This window comes from Setaria viridis, chromosome 3, assembly GCF_005286985.2.
Source record: "Setaria viridis chromosome 3, Setaria_viridis_v4.0, whole genome shotgun sequence".
Lineage (NCBI taxonomy): Eukaryota > Viridiplantae > Streptophyta > Magnoliopsida > Poales > Poaceae > Setaria > Setaria viridis.
In genome coordinates, this window is record NC_048265.2 from 32,006,371 (window position 1) to 32,021,271 (window position 14,901).

At 42.8% G+C, this 14,901-nt stretch overlaps 2 long non-coding RNA genes across 2 annotated transcripts; both read left to right on the forward strand.

The window, feature by feature from the left end:
• The first annotated feature begins 1,912 nt into the window (after window positions 1–1,912).
• Window positions 1,913–4,152, forward strand: LOC117847750 (uncharacterized). The gene is made up of 2 exons (XR_004638698.2): window positions 1,913–2,234; window positions 3,049–4,152. It is a non-coding gene; the product is annotated as an uncharacterized lncRNA (long non-coding RNA).
• Window positions 4,153–4,410: 258 nt separating this feature from the next.
• LOC117850449 (uncharacterized) lies at window positions 4,411–6,826 on the forward strand. The gene is made up of 2 exons (XR_004639267.2): window positions 4,411–5,796; window positions 6,499–6,826. It is a non-coding gene; the product is annotated as an uncharacterized lncRNA (long non-coding RNA).
• The last annotated feature ends 8,075 nt before the right edge of the window (window positions 6,827–14,901 follow it).

Sequence of the window (14,901 nt, forward strand, 5' to 3'; positions counted from 1 at the left end):
TTATATGGTTGGGTATAGAATACTATTTGGGATTTTGGGTGATTTTTGGAGGATTTTTGGGAATTGTGAAGGGCTTAGAGTGACATTTGGGGTACACTTGCTCGGGTGGCCATAGCAGTTTGAGGATGGCTGATGCGAGGGTGGGGACACCCGGTTACTGTGGCGTGGACCCATGGTCTGTGGGCCGTAGATCAGGACGCGGCTGAGGGGGAGGTCTTCATGCACCGTGTGCACGGAAGGGAAGGGAGCAGGGTGGACCAGGGGGGCTGACGGCGTCGGCTAGGGGCCCGCACATTAGGGCCAAGGGAGAGAGGGAGAAACTAGGGGGAGACGGCGGGCCTAATGGGGTGCTTCAGTTTGGGCCAGAGCCAGCAGCGCCGCCGTGGCTGCCATGGTTGCCGCCACGTGGGGCGCCGGAGTTGCGCCAGGAAGGTGACTCCGGTCGCCGCTGGGGATAGGAGCAGCACAGGGAGGTAGTAGAGATAAAGGTGACCTCGCTGGTGGTGACGAGGGGGTGAAGGAGGGAAGAGAAGGAGCTCAGACGTGAGAAAGAAAAAGAAGAGCTTGGAGGGAGCGGGGGCGGCTATTTATAGACCAGGAGAGAGCGTGGAGCGCCGGCCACGTCATCAGGTTTGCTTTGGCGGCCATAGAGATGGTGTATGCCGGGGAGATAAGGGCGGCCGGCAAGATAGGGTTGGCCGGCGGTGGTGGTAAGCGATGATGTTAGGCAGTGGAGATGAGGAGGGGGTGGGCAAGCTTCCTTGGGTGCAAAGGTAGCTAGGGGGAAGGATGGTGTCGGCGTAGGGCGATGGTGCGGTGACGTGGCGAGGGGCAGCACTATTTTTATGTGGCGCAGTAAAATCCGGCGCGGTAGAGAGCCATAGCGGCAGTGGGGGAATCTTTCCCCACCGGCGGTGGCGTTAGCGGTCGAGTGGAGGCAGGCTTGGGTCGGCAATGGAGTGGGGCACATGGCTAGGCGAGCTAGGCTAAAAGGCCATGGTGTGCTAGGCCGTACGCGCGGGCAAGCTGGGCTGGAGGGAGGAGGCTGGGCCGAGGCGAATGCGGGCCGCGTGTGGGGGAAAGGAGACGAGGGGGGAACCGGGCCAAAAGAGGAAGAAAGGGAGGAAGGGAAGTGGGCTAGTGGCCCAATAGGGGTTTAATTAGGTTGGGATATATTCAAATCCAAATTTGAAATGGATATCAAATTTGAATGGAGATTTGGAGGCTTTTGGAAGGGTTTGGAGTTTGATGATATGACTAAGATTGAGTAGATTCCTTATAGGGGTTTGAATGGTTTTAGGTATCTTAATTCCAGGATTTAAGGAAGAGATTATTTGGAAATTCGATTTCTAGGATTTGAAACTTGGGTTTGAGATAGGTTTTCTAAAACAGTCAAGGGCATCACACAAGGTCTAAATGCATAGTTTATTTGTGAAATTAGTTATGAATATTCGGGAAGAGGAAAATGGATTTAATTCAAAGAAAAATTTTAAAAGGTATGTACTTTTAAACGTTCTCAAAAGCGGAATGTTACACGATTGGCCGTCCACCTCGCAAGGCGCTGCCACCAAGCCCCGTTCGCCCGCCGGTCATTTCTAAAATCAGAGCATCAGCGAAGCATGTGAAGGCCCGAAAGGCCATTGGGTTTGTTCCATCTCCTTGCATTGTCGCAATCAGGTTGATCCTCCACGACCACCCTCGACCGTACCTGCCGTTCGTTGATGCCCGATTCAAAGAAATATTACATAGTCGGTAGTCTCATCCATACCATATAGTGGCAATCATTCATTCGGCCATGTGGTGAGGCGTCGCTGTGTCGACCTGGCCGGTAGGATCGCTCCATTGGGTGGATCATGACAGATTCTTCTTGTGAACCTCCAGAAGCCACCTGTCCACCTGCCTCTGGCCTGGTCTCTGTCTCCACTGTCCATTTCTGTTGCTACCTTGTCTTCTCCTTCCTCCGTCCATCTCCATTTAAACCGGAGCGAGCTCACTGCAATGTGCGTTGCATTTTGCTAGGTTGAAAGGTGTTCGAGTTTAGGGAGAAAAATATATAAGAAGCTGTGCAGACTTGCCTTGCAAATTAAATGGCGATGCCGGTGGAGACGGCGGTGTGCATCGCGCACAATGTGTTCCTGCTGCTCGATGGCTGGGTCTGGACGTGCGTCCTCGCCGCCGATGAGACCGCGCGCCTCCTCCGTTCGGCAACACAGAGATCGGCCAGCTAACTCAAGGTGAGGCTTTATTAACAATTGTTTTCTTTCTGTCGATTATTCTCCCTAGCTTTCTTCAAAGCCATGTTGTTCTTTTGCATACATATTTCTGGGGGTAGTTCTTAAGTTTAGTTCAGCTATACATTTGTCTGATTACATTTCATGTCCCTGTTGCATTGTTTTTTGAATAAATTTACCAAATTTACTGGTCATGTACAACAGTACAAGGCACCACCACATTCTGCTCTTTCTTATCAGAAGCTAAGCTATAATGAAAAAAAACAAACGCAGAAGGTAAAGTCTGAAACTGTACTTTTTGCACTTTTCCTTTATGAACAACATGGGTGTTAATTTTGTTGTCATCTGAAGAATGAATGAATACAAGTTCATTTTACATGTTGGACAGCCAGACAGCGCCATCCATCAATGATTTGCATCTGCTTTCGCAAGAAAAAAAAAAGGAAATGATTAATTTGTAGTTGTTGCTATTATAAGCCTGAACTTGTGGCCACTTGTACATACAGGTGGCGCAACGTACATATACATCACATCACATGGGCTTGTCGTCAGTTGGGTAGTAGCTCCGCTTACAATGTTTAGTGTGAATATATATGTTATATGTTTCTATTTAATTTTATAATGCGACACAGTGGTTGAGAACAGATGATTAGTATTTTTTCTCCAGTATGGTTAATAGGTGTTCAAAAAATAAGCAAGTTACTGGCATGAGTTATCTGTTATGTCAAGCTATTATTTTGGTATAGTAAAGTAAAAAATATATACTGACGAATATAGTCCATTTCGAATTATGTACTGATTCTTTTCTCCATTTCAGGGTTGGAGAGCACTTCAGGTGCTCTAGCACCTTTGGGTGCTCCTGTACTCCCACAAACAAAAACCGCCAAAAAATATATAAAATATTCAACCAAAAAATATATATGTATAAATGATGCAAGGAATTATGTTCATGTAAAATTTGGTGTTAGAAAATTTTAACGTAAGGAGAAACAAATGGAGAAATCATCCTATAAATAGTGTGGGTTGTACGGTTTTTCTTATACCCGCAACCCACCACTGTTTATAGGCTGATATCACCTTTCTATTTCTCCTCGTACAAATATTTTCACCCTCCATTGAAGATAGATGCTTGCTTATTCTATCTATACATATTTTTTTGCAACTCTCCATGTGCATCTACCGTTGTTTTATTGAACGGGAGTACTGGAGCACTGGAACCGCGGGAGTATAGTAGGTGCATCGTGTGCATACGATGGTAGATATTGATATGTCAGTAGATGCTTTCTCCTTTTTCCGGTATACAAAAAGATGTAAATTCTGAGATAGCTCATATATTTTTTCCTTTCTTTCTTTTCTTTTTGTTTTCAATAAAGTTCTGTTGTAACCATGTGGGTGATATATATATATATATATATATATATATATATATATATATATATATAAATGTGTGTGTGGCTTGTTACCGGACTGGATTTTTCTTGCATGGCCAGATCTGTCTGTTAAAGTAATTTCAAAATATTAAAATTCTGCTATATTTTGATTGCAATGTACTTCATCAGTTTTAAATTATATGTTATTTTGATTTTCTAAATATATTGCTTTTAGAATGTATTTAGATATAGCGTACATAAGGTGTATATCAAAATCTATTTACCTAAGATCAAAAGAATATATAATTGGGACGGATGGAGTGCTACTCGTTACCAATGGTTAAATTAGTGTCTCAGTAACTGTTGTCAGAAACGGTATTTATTTATAATTAGAAGAAGTAACTAACACAGATAATCGTTGCAGGAGGATCATGGATGTGGGCATGTGGTTCTGCTCGCATCTGACAAAGTTGACTCCAGAGATGACGCTAATAAACACACGGTAGAAGTGAACAACCAAACCGAATATATATAGGTCTTGGTTTGGTTCTTCTGACTTATTTTTAACACCCATCACATCGAATGTTTAGATACTAATTAGGAGTATTAAACGTAGACTATTTACAAAATCCATTACATAAGTGGAGGTTAAACGACGAGACGAATCTATTAAGCCTAATTAGTCCATGATTCGGCAATGTGTTACTACAGTAAACATTTGCTAATGATGGATTAATTAGGCTTAATAGATTCGTCTCGCCGTTTAGCCTCCACTTATGTAATGGGTTTTGTAAATGATCTACGTTTAATACTCCTAATTAGTATCTAAACATTCGATGTGACACGTGCTAAAGAACCAAACACCCCCATAACATCCAAAAACAAAGAGAGATGATGAGGATAAAAAAAAGAAAGACACTGGATTATGGCTGGGTACGTGGACGGTCAACTACCAGCTTAGGCACGTTCCAAATATGACAAATCCTGTCAAGCGGATTCAGCGTAGAATGTGTGAAGCCAAACTAAAAGACTCATCCGGATTGGTACTCCATGTTGTTGCGATCCTCAGGATATCACCCAATCCCACGCGACGAGCCGCCGTTGATGACCCAGAAAAAGAAAAAGAAAGACCCTGCTCTCCTCCACGCCGAAATGGCAATCATTCGTTCAGCAAACGATGACGCCTCGCTTTTAAGCTTGCTAACTAGCGTGGTGTCACTTACCTTCTTTTTTTTTTTACAATTTCCATTTCGTTCAAATCACCAAAGCCATAGCTTTACTTCTCGTAGTGTAGTGTTAAACTTTGGATTGAGCTGGTTTGTTTGCCAAAGAGTGAAATGCATTTATGTATGGTCCTTAAACTTGCTATGGAGTTTATCTAGGTTCATGAACTTTAAAAATGCAGATCCGAGCCTATAAACTTGTTGAAATATGTCATTTAGGTCCAAAGTGCCGAAATACCCTATAATTTTAACTTTTCAATATGAGATCTCCATACTCACTTGTCACATCAGCAATTAGGACTTGGGGATCATTGGATCTACGTGACACATTTGGCAAGTTGAAGGACCCAAGTATGCATTTTTCAAAGTTTATGAATCTAGATTACACTATGACAAAGTTTGCTCGTGCATTTCACTCTTTCGTAAATCTACATAGTCGGATTGATCCACCACAAACAAATCGACTCGACCTGCCCGATTATTGATGATCTGAAATTATAGATAGAACTGATGGTCTTCTCTCCATACCGAAGTGGCAATCATGCGTCCAGCCATGTGAAGTGACATCGACGCGTCGCCGGCCGTGTTGAGAGCTGGTAGGATCGCTTCCTTTTTGTATGCATCATGGCAGATTCTCCGTCCGGCCGATGCCACCTCTTCCCCTGTTGCTACCTTCTCCTCTCTCCTTCCTCCGTCACCAACTCACCATATAAGCTGGACTATACACTGCACACTGCGATGTGCTTGCATGTTTCCTGATTGAGGTAGTAGTCGATCAAGTAGTTGCTAGAGAAAAGCTGCAGAAGTACGTGCCTTGCGAAGAATGGCGATGCCATGGGAGACGGCGGCGTCCATCGCGCACAACGTGTTCCTGCTGCTCGATGGCTGGGTCTGGACGTGCGTCCTCGCCGCCGACGAGGCCGCGCGTCTCCTCCGATCGGCAACTCACTGATCGTTCAACTGTATATCATGGTAAGTTTGGAGTTCTAGATGTTGTCTTTCTGTTGATTCTTCCTGTACAGCTTCTTCCAGGCCATGGTTGTCCTTTTGCCGTTCTTTGGAACAGTGTGTTTGGTCTTCAGTTTTAAAGTTATCCAGTTTTTTTGTTGAAAATGGAACTTCTACTGTGCATGGTTTTAGTTGAATGATTGGGCCGAATTTGTTGAGGCGCCCATTATATTCTTTTTGTACAAAAAGTGATAGAACACGATCATGAGTCATGATCGCAACTCAAATTTGAATGACAAAATTTGTAGTTTGGCACTTTACCTTTTTGGGCAACACGGACATCAACTTTGTTAGCATCTCAGGAGTTGTTGACCAGTCGCAAGTTGTAATGCACACGCAACAAGTTGGACGGCCGGACAGCCTCAGCGCTATTATAAAGTTGAAGCTTTGGCCACTTGTACAAACATGTGGCGCACCGTACATAGAGATTACATGGGCTTGCCGTCCGTATCTTCGGTTTCAATGTTAAGTGTAATATATGTTTCTATTAAATTTGATGCCTGTTGCGACACGATAGTTGGTTGATAGTATGTTTTTAGAAATTAGCAAGATTAGTGTCAGTGATACGTCTAGATATTGTTTTCATAAATCAAAGTCAAAAAATATTTTGAGAATATTATACTATTATACACTTCGTAATATTCATCCTTCTTTTTCCCATTCCAGGGCTTGTCAAGCATGTGGATAGCAGCGGTAGAGATTGACGTCCAGTAGATATTTTCTATTGTTCCGAGACATGTAAACTCTGAAACTGCTTCTACATCTTTTCCCTCCATTTTTTTCCACTGAGAAGGTGGAGATTATTACTGTGCAGTTTGTGAAGGGAAAATACTAAATGTCAATATTGTACATGCTTTCAATATCCGCACCATGTATATATACCGGAGGGTTTTTTTTCGAACAAGAGTTGACTGACATGGGTTTGTGCAACCCAAGGAACAAAAACCCTTCAATGTACACCATTCATTGTTCAGCGATAGACATATTTGTACTACCACGCGTCATGCTCGACCAAAATTCAATTTCCTTGGCAAAGATCAAGATTCAAGAGTGAATTTTCACATGGTTTACAGCACCGAATTACATAAATGGTGTCAAGCTAATTGGTAGCAAATAATGAGAACTTTGTATAAGTAACACTTCTCTACAACGGTATGCAAAGCTGCTATCCAAAAAATAAATCTAAAATGTATAATAATGAAAATGAAAATATCCAATTATCACTACTAGGAAACTAATCTTCGATCCTCTACAAAATTTCGAAATGAATTGGACCCGAGACTAATCCTACATCAGTCTCGGGTCTAAATTTCGTAGGCTGTGGTAGCATAAGTCCCAAATCTAAATTTCGTAGTCCGTGGGGGACCCTTTAGTCCCGGTTTGTAGCAGTTTGTAATACAATCCCGGACTAAGTCTTGGTTTGTATTATAAACCGGCACTAAAGGATCACCTTTAGTCCCGGTTGTTGTTTTATAATTGGGACTAAACCACATGTGCTATGTAGGTGAGAGGGTAAGGAAGTTACGTGCAATGCAAGAGGTTGCGGGTTTGAATCCTACATACTGCACACGTGCATAGTTTGTGTGAAAAATCGCGTGTGACCAGCCGGGACCTTCCAGAGAATTTAGAATATTTTTTTTGGCCCAACGATGATCATGACCATATCTTCTGTGTCAAGCTTCCTTCTCCTAAGGATGTAGTTAGGTTCCATGGCCACTCCTGGGTGCGGTGTGAAGAGGACATGATGTTCCACTACGTCAAGAAGCTTGTCCTCATTGAAGCCTATTCTCAGCTTCTTGGGGCCGACCGCGTATGTTGTTTTACTTAATTTGATGTTAGTTCAAATTTCATGATATGGATGTGGAAGAGGTACTAATATTTAGTGTTATGAATTATTTGCTTAGGTTTATTAAATTTTTAAAAAAATTATTTAAACAACATTCTAACATGTCCACATTCTAGCAGGTTAGAATGAGTACATATTCTAACCGGATTAGAACAGAGCCGCTTAGAATGAGTGCCTGCGCTTATATATAGGAGAGGGTGCAACGCCCTAACCCTTGACCACACACTCGCCGTCACCTCTCCTCCACCGCCACTCTTCCACCTCTCCTCCATCACCACCGCTCCTCCACCACCACCGCTCGCTGAGTCTGCGGCGGTTGTCGCAGCCGCAAGGGTCATTTCATTTGTTCCCTTGCGACAGCCGCCACCGGATCCACAGCAATCCTTACAAAATCCGTGGTGGAGGCATGGAAGGCCCTTGCGTCCTCCACCTGTGCAGCCGCAAATGCGGCTGCCATGGTCATGGGGAGGCAAGTCGCATTAAAAGACTCGGGGTCACAGTGGCCTCATTGGCTGTGGCGAGGGCCCGTGCTTACACGGCCTTGGAGCACGAGCTCACCATGCGGCATCATTGCCTTCTGGCCATGACCTCCGTCGTAGTGGTGGTGACAATAGTGGGGCGGCCGGTGCCGTGCCTGCAGCGTAATCTAGCAATGTAAGCGTTAGGATTTTACTATGAATGAATTGTCAATTTTACTCTTTTGAGGTTTTATTCTTCTCCATGTTACTGATGAACTGCTTAATTTAGATCTAGTTGATGATGAACCTATGTTGATGAATTGCTTGCCTATGTTGATGAAGTTATCTATGCTGATGATGATGAGTTGCAAAAACTGCTTTAAGTCTTTTTATCTTTATATCTCCACATGAAAATGTGAATTGAAAATGGATAACCAAATGATGACGTAGCTATGAGACACAGTACATGTGTTGTTTTGAACTTCTAGCACGTACATGTTCATATTCGGTTGAATGTGCATATGTTCTGTGTGCAATTCGTTCATAACAATCTGTATCTGGTACTCATCAAACAATAAGATGGACAGAAAAAATTTATGACCAATGACATTATTCTAACCGGTGCTACATTACACTGGTAGTTATTATAGGATAACAAATGTGGCAGCCTAATTAAACACTGCTAGGACTAGTGCCCCCATACGCATCGGTGCTTAATAAGCATTAGTAGATTTAGGTACTCAATCGTACCGGTGCTCAGCATAAGTCAATTAGAATAATAACATATGCTAATCGGGGGAAAAGTACACCGGCATGTTTATCAAGTTATTCATGTCGGTTTTGATACCATCATAAATAACGTACCCTCGTTCGTATTGACCCTTTGCTAGGAGGCTCAGCATCGGCACGAATGAGATTTTTGCGCCGGCACGTAGGAGAATCACTGCAGACCCCATATCCAAAATCAGACCGCCCCCAAGACATGCCAACTTTGGTTATTAACAGCTTCCAAAATCAGTGTGTTATATAGGCTAATCACCAGCATCATCTTCTCAAAATCCTCTTCAAAGCATCCTCGCTTCCTCCAGAAACCTAAAATTATTTTCTTCAATTTAAGGAAATTTTTGGAAGAAGAGTTCCAAGTCTATGTGTGCGTATGCATGCCATGCGCACAAAGATTATCTATACTATAAAGAGCAAGAGAATTGATATCAATTTCCACCCAGAGTTATACCCACATACCCCTCACAGAGGGCCCATCGGACAGGATCCAACTGTACTACAAAGGATGACGAAGGGGAGGGGGCAGAGTAGTTTCATCGTTCTCCGCTGAAGGAAAGCACCAAAACCTCACAAATTTTCACACCGTGCCTATTTCTTGTACCCACCTAACCCACCTACTCATTGCGCGCAGCTTTACTATGCAATATTCCTGCACTTCAATCATCAATCATCACCAATCACGGGCAAGCCTTTCCATTAGGTGCTCTTCCAATCACATGCTCCGGCTTACCCGCCCACCAATCACGCTTCTCTTTCCTTCTCTACGCTGCACTCTCCCCTTCCCTCCCCATCCATAAGCGCTGCCCTCTCCCCTCCCCTCCCCGACCAATCCAAAGATCCCACTAAAGTGAAGCGAGCCAGCCAGCAACACCGAGGCACGTAGATCGGGGCCCCCATCCAAGTCCTAGAAATCACCCTCGATCTGAAGCCGAACGGGGGTGTGCACGAATGGTGGCAGAGGCAGCGGACGGGCCCTCACCCCACCACCGCAGATCGAGGAAGCGGGGGCTCCCACGGTGCTCGAGAAGTGCACCCCACCGATGGACCACGACGAGGAGGAGCAGGACAGAGTCAAAGAGACAGCGCATCATGGCGCTCGAGAGCATGCCCCATGCTGCGGAAGTTGCAACGGCGACGACGCCAGAGGTCGTGAGAAAGGAGGAGGATCAAGGCGGATGCGATGGGTAACAAGGTGAGGACCATGATCTTGTCACACCCTCTGCAGCAGTGAGGCCGCCCAAGAGTGGCGAGGCATTGAGGCCTTCGCCTCGAGGAAGCAGGGCAATGAGGAGTGTTGCGATCGAGGAGGCAATGGTGGGCCTATCGAAGCCCAGTGACAGCCACGTCAAGCACCTGGTGGACACATTCGAGCGGCTCCTCTCGTTGGCCTATGACGACGGGCGCGAGGCATGGGGAAGGGGAGCCAGGAGGAAGAACAAGGCAACCGCAACGACGGCATTGCTGCCAGCAACGTTGCTGGGCACCATGGAGATCGACGTGTCATACCGCTCTATTGCTTCTTCGTCCGAGGTCTCCTTCCCCGCCATCGTCGGCATCGCCTGCATCGTCGAGGTCACCGACCGCACCAGGTTCTGATCCGTCACTGCATTTGTGTTATCATTGCATTGCTTGCTTGTTGTTCCTAGCTCTTCGCGCATGAGGCTAACACCAGCAGAGGACATACAATGCACGTATGCTGCATGCTCACAATCTCACTTTTTTTGTCAAGATCAAGATGAATTTTTAGTGAAATTTGTATAGATATTGTTCATCACACATTGCAGAGCACCGACTCACTAGAGATGGGCTGGAGCAGGAAGGTGACATGGGTGACGAGCCATCATCCATTCAACCTTGGGACTGAGGTACGAGGTATGTAACGCTCATCATGTTTTGCTCATCTACAGTGCTTGCTCTACATTTTTTGGGAAGCACTATTTCTTGCTCAGCTGGTCATGTTTCGCATGACAATTATTGTGACTGACTGAAGAAACTTTGCTTCTGTTCTTGTACTCGTTGTACTCAGCAAACTGGAAAGGTGAAGGAAGAGAATTTTGTTTAGAGATTGAGGAAGATGCAAATGGAGCAGGAAAGGCTGGACAACCCACTAGCTCAAGATTTACCCTATACCACCAATGAACCAGAGGTATGGCAGCAACGCCTATAATAATTTTAGTTCAGTGTTCACTTTAACATTGTGTTGGAATATGCTCCGAATTCCTAAAGGCTTCTATATGCACCAACCGTTGGACGTAGAACTTAACATGTCCTAAATTGGGGAGGTATTTTGTGGTAGCATGCTTGCATGCATGTTTACAGGTTGCATGCATGAGTTTTTGTTCAGCAATTCTTTGTTTGGATTACCTGCATGCTTTGGCCTATATAAACTATTTGAATATCGTACGATAGAGAGTAACACATTAGCAGAGTCATTCTGCATTTCTCATATTCCTCTTGTAGTCTACTTGGGTTGAGTTAACCACTTGTTGTAAATCCCTAGCATTTGTAGACCTCTAGATGTATTGAAAGTGAAGATTATCTTTGTGTAGCCATGTCTTGCTTCCAAAGGAGTTTCCACATAAATCTGTGTCTATCGTGGTTGTGATCATACTTGTTTCACCAATTGATTTCTAACAAGTGGTGTCAAAGTCAAGTTCATTGCCAGTTCAATTTAGATTTCTTCAACATGGCATCCTTGAAGTATGATCTTCCATTGTTGGATCGAGACACCAGGTTTTCTCTATGGCAAGTCAAGATGCGAGCGGTTCTAGCGCATAGTGATCTAGATGATGCGCTGTAGCATTTTGGTGGGAAGAATGACACCGATTGGTCTGAAGATGAAAAGATAAAAGATCGTAAGTCCTTGTCTCAAATTCACCTGCATTTGTCAAATAGTATTTTGTAGGAAGTGTTAAAGGAGACAACGGCTGCTGCACTTTAGTTAAAGTTGGAGCAACTATGCATGACTAAGGACCTCACTAGTAAGATGCACCTCAAGCAAAAGTTGTTTTTGCATAAGTTGCAAGATGGAGGAAAGATGTTGGATCATCTTTCTGAGTTTAAAGAGATCATTGCTGATCTTGAGTCAATGGAGGTAAAGTATGATGAAGAGGATTTAGGTCTAATCCTTTTATGTTGTCTGACTAGTTCATATTCGAACTTCAAAGATACAATATTATATAGTTGTGATACTCTCACTCTTAATGAAGTTTATGAAGCCTTGCAAGCCAAAGAAAAGATGAAACAAATGGTATTTGTTGAAAGTTCAAAATCACAAGCAGAAGGCTTGTTTGTTCGTGGCAGGATTATGGAGAGAGGATCCTCTAGTGGATCTAGAGGTAAGATTTCAAATGGCTATAGAGACCGTTCACAGTCTAGAGGCAAAGGCAAAAAGTTCTGCAATTATTGCAAGAAAATGACTCATTATACATCTAAGTGTTATAAGTTAAAAAATAAGGAAATACAAAATGACACATTTAAGCCTAAAGGTAAAATTGAAGATGAAGGTAATGCTTCAGTTGCTGCTGAAAGTGGCAGTGAAGGTGATGTGCTTGTTGCTTTTGCTAGATGTGCAAAGATTGATGATGAATGGATTCTTGATTCTGCTTACACTTTTCATATATGCATTCATAAAGAATGGTTTAGCACTTATCAGTTAGTGCAAGATGGTGGTTTTGTGTTAATGGGTGATAACACACCACGTAAGTTGTAGGCATTGGATCCATTCAAATTAAGATGTCTGATGGTATTATATGACTGATGTGAGGCACATTCCAACCATGATGAGAAATTTCATCTCGTTGAGTACTCTAGATTTGAAAGGATATAAATACTCTACTGAAGATGGAGTTATGAAGATATCCAAAGGTTCTCTTGTTATTATGAAAGGTGATTTGAAATTTGCCAATTTGTATCTCTTGCGAGGTACTACAATTATAGGTAATGCCATTGTAATTCAAAAGGCATTATCTAATTCTAATGCTACAAAGCTTTGGCATATGCATCTCGGGCATATGAGTGAACTTAGTTTGGTAGAGTTAAGCAAGAGAGGGCTTCTTGATGGACATAACAACAATAAGCTACAGTTTTGTGAGCACTGTGTATTTGGAAAACACAGGAGCGTGAAGTTCAATACCTCAACAAATACAACTGAAGATATTCTAGACTATGTGCATTCTGATTTATGGGGGACGTCTCATAAGATATCACTAGGTGGTGCTTGTTATATGTTGACAATTATTGATGATTATTCTAGAAAAGTTTGGCCTTATTTCGTGAAGCATAAATCAGAACATTTTTAGCCTTTAAAGAGTGGAAGGTAATGGTTGAAAGGCAAACCGAAAAGAAGGTAAAGAAGCTTCACACTGATAATTGGATGGAATTCTGTTATAACGAATTCATTCGTATTGCAAGTTAGAAGGCATTGTTAGACACTGCACTGTTCCTTATACACCCCAACAAAATGGTGTAGTTGAGCGTATGAACAAAACAATCATCTCGAAGGCACATTGCATGTTGTCTAATGCTGAATTGCATAGACGTTTTTGGGTAGAAGTTGCTTCCACTGCTTGTTATCTTATTAATCGGTCACCCTCCATTCCGATTAATAAGAAAACTCCAATTGAGGTTTGGTCTGGATCTCCAGCAAACTAGTTGAAATTAAGAGTTTTTGGTTGTACTACCTATGCTCATGTTGATAATGAAAACTGGAGCCTAGAGCTATTAAATGTATCTTTCTGGGATATAAATCTGGAGTCAAAGGATATAAATTGTGGAATCTAGAAATTAGAAAGGTTTTGATCAGTAGAAATGTTTTCTTTAATGAATCTGCTATGCTACATGATAGTCCTACTGATGTTCCTGTTGAGAATCAATAGAAGTCAAGTGTGTAGGTGGAGCAATTTGTTGATGCACCATGAAAAGTAATTGATAGTGTTGCAATTGAACCTATTGTCGAGGATTCCTCTACTGCCGAGGATGTTCCCATTGTTTCGCAGTCGCCACCACCGCGACAACATTCGATTGTCGTTGATAGGCCTAGGAGGCAAATTATAGAACCAAAGAGACTGATTAATGAAATCAATATTGCCGCTTATGCGTTGAGTGTGGCAGAAGAAATTGAAGGTAACATGAAACCTTCTACTTACTCTGAGGCTATTAATTCAACCAATTGCAACAACTGGGTGACTGTCATGCATGATGAAATGGAGTCACTTGAAAAGAATGGCACTTGGGACTTGGTAAAATTACCAAATGAAAATAAGCCTTTCTGCTGCAAGTAGATTTTCAAAAGAAAGGAAAGCATTTCCCCAAGTGACAAAGCAAGATACAAGGCAAGGTTGGTTGCTAAAGGTTATAGCCAAATTTAGATAAGAGGAGATCACTCACAGGTTATGTATTTACCATTGGTGAATGTGCTATTAGTTGGAAAGCAAGTTTGCAAGCTACTATTGCTTTATCTACCACTGAAGCAGAGTATATGGTTATTTGTAAAGCATGCACTATGTGGTTGTAGAAGCTGTTTGGTTGAGAGGTTTGTACAATGAACTATGTTGTGATAGTTTGTGTATCACTATATTTTGTGATAGTTAGAGTGCTATATGCCTTACAAAGGATCAAATGTTCCATGATAGAACAAAGCATATTGATGCTAGATATCACTATATTTGAGGAGTTATTGCTCAAGGTGTACCAAAAGTATGCCAGATTAGTACTCTTGACAATTCCGCAGGCATGATAACAAAGTTAGTTCCTACTACTAAGTTTGAGCAAAGCTCAAACTTAATTGGTGTTACCGTCTATACTCCATGTTTGCAGGTTGCATGCATGAGTTTTTATTCAGCCATTCATTGTTTGAATTGCCTACACGCTCTGGCCTATATAAACCAGTTGAATGTCGTACGATAGAGAGTAACACATTAGCAGAGTCATTCTGCATTCCTCATATTCCGCTTGTAGTCTGCTTAGGTTGAGTTAACCACT